This window comes from Montipora capricornis, chromosome 12 (assembly GCF_036669925.1).
Source record: "Montipora capricornis isolate CH-2021 chromosome 12, ASM3666992v2, whole genome shotgun sequence".
In the NCBI taxonomy this organism is placed as follows: Eukaryota; Metazoa; Cnidaria; class Anthozoa; order Scleractinia; family Acroporidae; genus Montipora; species Montipora capricornis.
The window spans coordinates 29,951,824-29,959,937 of record NC_090894.1 but is presented as its reverse complement, the minus strand read 5'-3'; positions in this window follow the sequence as shown (position 1 = coordinate 29,959,937).

Sequence of the window (8,114 nt, the reverse complement as noted above, 5' to 3'; positions counted from 1 at the left end):
TCTGGTTTCGGATATAAGAAGCAACTTAGGCGGTAATCGCCCTGGATGGCCATTATGCATGCTGTAGGTGATAAGGTAAGTCGTCACAAGGCCTAGTACCCGCTCATACCTGCTGGAGATTGGTTTCTGCTCTTCTTTCCTGGACAGGATAATAATCACTGGTGCCCATTTATACATGTGGGTGGAGAGAGGCACTGTTAAAGAAAATTGCCTTCCCAAGACGATATGTGAACGCCCTAGTAACCAGGACCGCCCGATCCACAGTCTAGCACGCTAACGCGCTATGCCAGTTCCTTTTTGTGTAGAATCCGAATGTAATGTGGACTTTAGTCTGTCCTAAATCAACAAAATGCATCGGGGAAGAAATAAATGGCCAGCACTTTCAAAAGAAAGTGGACACCTTGCCGGCTGCTTTCTTTATTTGCGAGAAAAGAAACTATCTGCGATCTATTAATTAAACCAATGAAATCTATTCAGTTGAGTCCATTTGAGTCCATTTGAGTGCTTTTGAAAGGCAGAGTAGCGAAAGACTAGTCTGGATTTCACAATTTAGTCTCTTGGAAAATCAAAACCATGAGTATACGGTGCACCTTTTGGAAAGAAGTTGACATATGTGGGGCAAGAGATAACAAGCCGTCAGAGCCTGCTGTGACTCTCCATTAGCGACATTAGATCGAGATGTTACGCACCTGCTAGTCAAAGTGGGCGCTGCTGGTAATAAACTGACTGCGTCACACAGAGTTAACTCTTAACCAAGCTGGCTTGTCTGGCGTCACAAAAGATGAATTAAAGACGATTTGTGATATGTCCACGGCACCGCCGAAAATTCACCTGTTTGCGTAAATATTCAGTAAACAAATCATGCCATTGAGGTTCTCATACAAGTTCTATCATAATCATTCTTTGGAATATCAAGAAGACGAATCTGCACGAGAAAACAACTGAATTCCAAGTCAGTCATAGCTCCAATGACCTCGTCACGTACGATATTAATCGACCTGTGTATATCTAACTCGCAACGACGCACTTGCGACCAATTTATCGCTGGGGCTAAAGTTTCTAATGTTACCTCACTTTTAAGGGATTGTAGGAAAGGGGCATGTCTGTAAAAGTGAAGCCAGGTAAGCCTTTTTTGTAACTGAATTTATCCAGACACTTTGCAAATAGACTGGAAGAGTGACTGCAATTTGTGTTAAACGATTAGCTTTACTTATATTCGAAAATTCTTAAAGGTTCAAAACGATTCTCACGTAGTGTCACGACAGATGTTGCGGTTGCATTTAAAGAGACCGATAAGTTCTTTTTTCTTCAGAAAATATTAAAGCCCAAACAGGTGGGTTATAGTACTACTGAATGGAACTACAAAGCTTGCTTATATCCTGATTTAATTAGCCCTTCATTACAGGCGGGCCACAGACGTGATACGTTGAACGAGTTGAACAAAGGAGATAAACTTAACATTGCAGTTTGGACGAAAAAGATGCAATTTTGCATTGTGATCTACCGGCAAGAGATGTGTTGTTAGGTAAATAAAGAGTTTTCGCAGCGGCTCTATTGTCCGTAGTTTTCAAGACTTCTTCCAAGAAATTTATAACCGCTGTTGGACCACTATCTGATCGGTCCTAAAACAATCACATAAAAATTTCTTATTAACGGCAAGTCTTTTCGGTGACAATTAACTTCAGAGTCTCTTTTAACCATAACTTGGAAGGAAAAAAGATAATCGAAATAGACCATATTCGTATTCTCAGTATTGGACTGGAACTAGCTTGCAATGGAGGCTAATGCGGGGGAATATATTAAAAAGTATTTGCATTTGAAAAGATTCCCCCGCATTAGCCTCCATTGCAAGCTAGTTACAGTCCAATACCGAGAATACGAATATGGTCTATTAAATGGCTGATTTTTGCAGACACGCTTTGTTGAAACTTTAACCGGAAGTGGCGTGGTTAGCCATCTTCTCGTAAGTTTTTTTCTTAGTAAAAAGCCTCATCCTTAGTATTTTTTTCTTGATGTTACTAAAGTAAGGGCTGAACTTTGCAGGGATACTAAGACCTCAAGATGTAAAACATGGGCATGGAAAATATTTGGTCTGGAAAACAGGCCATTTCCGGTTGCTTCCCATATGCTTTAAATATGACCAAGTTGTGATAACAGCCACAGGCTAGCGAAAAATTTTCATGAGCTAATGTTCTCACCCATAAAAGTCTAAGGATAGGGCTTTACAAAGATGGTTTTGTTTTTGCCTGAAATTAATGTCATGTTGCTAAAAGAGAGATTTAAATGTGGCCAAAATTGCACTGAAAAAATCAGCCTCTGGGGACCCCTGAGGGGCTGATATCCAGAACTCGGCTAAAAAAAAGTCGTTGAAGCTGAAACTTTGGCATATTACGTAAGTCGACATAAGTACTTTGTGTACCAATTTTAAGCGAAATCGGCCGACCTTCATTTCCAAGTCTGCCCCGGTCTCTCAGGCAGAAGCTCTTAAGTTATATAAGTCGACATAAGTACTTTGTGTACCAATTTTAAGCGAAATCGGCCGACCTTCATTTCCAAGTCTGCCCCGGTCTCTCAGGCAGAAGCTCTTAAGTTATAACCATAACAGGCAAATCTGTCAAAAATAGGAGTCCCTGTTTGCATGATTTTGACAAAGCTGAATATACACACACTGTTTACATCTGATCTGTCGAAGCGAAGATGGCCAACGTGGATTTCGATTCACTTCAAAAGGAATTCTTAGACGCCCTTCCCTCGGGTTTTGAGGGGATGAAAAATCTTGCTTTGCAGAAAGTGGAGAAGATTACTCCTCTAGCTGGCATCCAGCCATTTGCAAACACACAAGATAAGCTACTTTTATAGGTGTTCTTTTAAAATTTGAGCAGGTTAGAGCTGCAAGTCACCATGCCAAATAGTTTCCATAAAACTTTACTTCTGAAAAATTCATGAATTGGAAACTTTTCTGATTTTCTAGTGTCTAAAGTTTCCAATTCATGAATTTTTCAGAAGCGCAGTTTGTAAAAACTATTTTAAATCACTTTTCCACACAAACACTGTTAATTTCAGACGTATTTGCCTTCTAGTTATTGATAAGGTGGCTTCCAAAACCATCATGATAAGATCTATTCAGGCTGCAAACTCATTATTACTCGAACTCGGCTTTGATAGATCTCACGCATTCAGACAAGTTTCCCACGCCCAACTGACAATAGTGAGTATAATTGCTTAAAAACTGATTAAATAGAAATTCAATTTTTTTTTCGGCGAAAAACAGTTGGTGAGTCCGGTTTTGAAGTCGTCAAAAATCCTTCTACAGCCTCTGTTATCTTCGGAGGTCGTCAGGAAATCTTCGGCAATCGTCGGAAGTCATTGGAAATCTTCGCCGATCTTCGGAAGCCTTCGGAAATCTTCGGACGAAAATTATCTAGACGTCTCCAGATTTTCGTACTCTGGGGGTTGGCAGGTATGCTAATGGGTTGCTCTAAGGTTCTCAATGCAAAGATCACAAGGAGAGTTGATGGAGATCACTTTGACTGACCTTTTATCGATCCCCGCTCTCGTGCAAAGTGTTTATTTGTAAAACAAATTAGAAAAAATATATATAGTTTTGTCTTTAATGCCAACGTCTTACCTTTGGCTCCACAATCGAAAAAGATTTATTCTAACAGCTCGATCCGTACGACCCGGGCCGTAGGACCGCGACTACAATCACAAAGTTTGAACAGTCAAGATGCGATGACTCGGGCGCGACCATGCACATCCAAGAGAAAATGACACATCTTAAGGGCTAGACTTTCAAAAGTCCTTCGTCTAGTGTAGATTCGCGTCCGAAAATCACGCTTCGCTCGCCAAAATATGTTCTCCAGGGATTCAGTTCTCATGAGGTGGAATTGTGGCAAGCCTACTTGAGGGCTTGAAACATGAGAGGGATGGTTGAATTCTTCAAACACGCACTGTTTATTTTGTCATGCAAAATGGACTGATATTCCAAGCATACATACATTTTAAGACTCTAATACTTCTTTTCAAGTCTTTCTATTAATTTTTCTGACTCAACAATACAGCAGCTATTAATTGTTTTGAATAATCCCCTCCCACCCACCCCACGTAAAGTTACAGTCATGTATGTAAATGTTTGCAGGCATAAATCTCCATGCACTAATGTGACACGGAAAAGAAGAAACGTAGGGCATTTATACCTCATGCGCTTACTGCGCATGAGTAAATAGCCGTTCAAAATTGATTCAGACACCGATCTTGTCATGTACTTAATTCAAGGAGTTAGGTTCGGCTCATGAAAAGATCGGCGTCTGAACCGGGCCTCAGTCGTCCAATCACAGTCACGCTTCCTTCGTGTTGACAAAGTTCAAACATTCGCGAAGCCGGAAAGCATTGAAAGATGCGAGAATGAAAACCGTAGTAAACAAACTTTTGCGCATTCATGCCGCTTTTATTAGATAATAGGATTTTGTACGTAGTAGGCTGTTCGTGATCGTAATTGTATTTATCAAGCCTTCAAGGAATTAACATTAATTACGCAGATGCTAATAATTAAATTTCACTGTCTTCAGTAAGTCCAACCACAAAATATTCGTAGCACAATATTTTATCCTACGCGAACAAAGTTTATTTGCATGTCATTATATATTCCTTGAAAAAATCGGCAAGAATTTGTGACGCTGGTGAATAATAAAGCAGCTGCTATTTCCAAAACGATGGAATTACCTGGTGATAAATAACCTCGTCAAGGAGAGTGAATTTTTGACTTTGCAGAAACATCGGTCAACCTCAAGAATTGGGCGATTGTCCTCTTTGTATTGAATTTGCACATTTTTTGTCAAAATTTATAACACTTGAAAGAAAAAAAGCAAACTAACAAAATCAAAAACCCGGTGTATTGCTAGCATTTTGACACAGATGTGTCCTTTTTTACGCGAGTTGTTAGTAAACAGGCACAATAACTTGATTATGGCGGCCGCTGAAGTACTTATTACAATAAAAGCTATATTAAAAAAACGTGTAGTATAAATAAAAATGTATTTACAAGTAAAAAAGTGTCGGCAAGACATAGTAATAAAAACAATTGTCGTAGCAATAATAATATGGAGAAACAACCTGAAATCCTGCCGCTGAAATCCTGCCGATGAAATCGACGGCACTTTCGATTTTGCGATTTCCTTGCGCAGCCAAAAGTACAATCTCCCAAAATGTTTTTCGCTTATGGTAACTTTTTATATTTGAGGTTCAAAATTTATGTTGTTTTCATGTCGCAAATTTTATTGCTGATGGGCAAGATATTTTATTGTCGATCGACACTTCCTGAAAAGTTCCTACTGCTCTTCTCTCAAACTGTATACAGTTTGTGGGAAGAGCAGTAGGAACTTTTATATATCACTATTTATTTACTTGTACATCAATATTTGTTTTGGGTAAGGCAGGCAAACAAAATCTGCACCTTGCTTAGCTCGCATTTTTTGAGCCCTAAAGTAGAATTTTCGGTCCTATGTTTCTGACAGCAAGTAGTATATTTTGAGGTCCCCCAACCAAATACTAGGGAGTTTTAGCAAAGACGACGGGCACGGCTACGGCAACGCCACAAAGCAAGAATATTATTGGTTGGAAAAGGAAAATTTCCGTGCATTTCTTTGCCGTACTCCACAAAACAACAACGTGAAATCACCAAATTTTAGGTTTTGACGACAACGTGAGCATATAACAATGAATAAGTCATTTTCAGTTTTGACTTTAATTAAAACCATTCGTACCCATCCAGTTACAGGATAGTACAATGTGAACAAGACGGATTAATCGCGAAATACTTGCGATAGCGCTAAGTTATATTTTGGACTGACGTTTTCGTTGCTGTAGCCGTCGTCTTTGCTAAAACTCCCTACTAACTCCGCCGGACAGGGCTTTACTTCAGTAAAATATTTTCTTGGAAAGCTATCAGAGGCTTGTGGTGATAAAGAAGTCGCAAGGGAACTTGAAAATGATGAACATGTCAGCCTCGAAGCCAATGTTTCTCCATTCCCTTTTACTTTCTTCAATCTTTCTGGGTTTTCTAGTAATAACATGTCTTCTCATGGGACTATTAACCTATAAGACATCTACCTTGGCATTACAATGATATACGGTACCAAAACAATATCGTGTACTATTAGAGCTGCATTTTTCGCATAGACAACTTGAATCTCCAGGAAAACAGAACCCAGCTCAGTTGACAGTTGCGGAATAAAGCGCTGTGTTTCTGCACTACCACACCTACGCAATGAGTGCCTATTTTTTAATTGTTGACCTTTTTCAAAGCAATTAAGAAATACATGTAGTTGTGCTCTGCAGACAGCTGCTTCCTGTCCAGTGAGTACATAAATTGTTCACCACATACATCCAGGTATAAAAGGCCCTATTTCGTGCTCTGGTTATTACAAGATCAAGCTGATTGACGTATTTTACTGCGACAGCCTCTCTTTAACAAGATTCTTCGACTAAAGCGACTTCAAAGATTCCTGTCAGGTTGCTGACACTTTTTCTTTTCTTCCTTTATTATGAATTTTTTTTTTTTTCAAATTTTGCAATATAATGTCACTTTCCTGACTTTATTTTTTAAAAGAGGACACTGCTGTGATTAGGGAGAACATATATTTGACGATCTTTTCAATATTCTTTATTCCACGGTTGTTCATGATGGCTCCTAGCAAACGGTGTGAGGTCAAGTTATTAAAGCCCGGCAGAGCTCTTAAGAATCACATTTTAAAAACGGTTGCTGTCAGAACTCCTCTTGACTGCTACTTTCTATGTCAAAATAATATGAAGTGCAAAAGCTACAATTTCATGATCACCGGCGATATCTGCGAGCTGAATAACAGTACTAAAGAAGCTAGACCCCATGACTTCCTACCAGATGACCCAGGTTCTATATGGAGATAAGGCCCGATACAGGTGATATTTCAAAGTCATCATCAATTTGTACGAACGAAAGTGTAGACAAAGAGTTTGTGGAGGCATTATTTCTTTCGTTCTTTAGTTTTCTTAAAAGAACAAGGCTTCTCCAAATCCGTTCGGTGGAGCTTTATTTTTTTGTATTTTAAATATTTTTAACAATTTGTAAGCCATTGCAGAATCGTACATATTTTGTTGCAATAGAACCAGACTATCACAAGATGGTGAAGGAAGAGAAAAAGGGGAAGGAAGGGGATGAAAATGATATCAATTTTCGAACATTTAAAAATAGCACGCTTTCAGGGTGCATAAGCGTGCATTAAAAATCAAAAATTGAGATCATTTGTAACTCCCTTTCTATTTCTTGAGTATGTTAACCACGCGACTGCCCACAATCGCTGATAACATTGATGCTTACGGGCACAAATCTCTTTTCCTGAAGAGCTTCCAGTGGACAAACAAAAAATTATTGGCTTTGAAGATCTGGTTTGTGAAAGTAACCAAGATACTATCGTCGATGAATACGGGCGCCACCTGCAGCACTGTCTATTTTCCACTTATAGAGTGACTCACAAGGTGCCAAAAACCAGCCGTGATAGAACCATTTTGTGTAGAACTTCAGAAAACACGTCCGCGCGCCATAGCGCTCTTGCCCAGTTTTTGTTAAGAGGGCGAGCTTCCGTATTTGTTACAAAATGCGCTTAAGTCTCAGCGTTTATTTCGTTACAGTCTTTTTCTCGATGGCTGTAAATGCAGACAACTCTTGCGCCAATCCGTTCACCCATGTCATGCTTTGCAATCTTATGTGCAACTTGCTTCAGGATTCGGGAGCCAACGAGGGTATTAAAACGCTGCAAAATAAACTGGAAAGTCTCATGAATAGTCAATAATTCATCACTAGGTAAGCTGATTTTTAAAAATCAATCCGTCATTTTTATGGTTTTATTGACAGAATACAACCAGACGAGAAGTTGGCGAGAGGCGAAGAAAACATCGCGTTTAACGGTCTAGTAGGCTTTTCCTGGTCGCTGTTATCGATTGGCATCCCATCTAATATCGATTCATCCAATATCGCTCCACCAGCTTTGTCAGAGATGTTCCTTATCAAAAATAAAATACCTATTGAAGTTATTTCTCATCATGACATCCTTTATATACTTTCTACAGTTGTTCCTGCT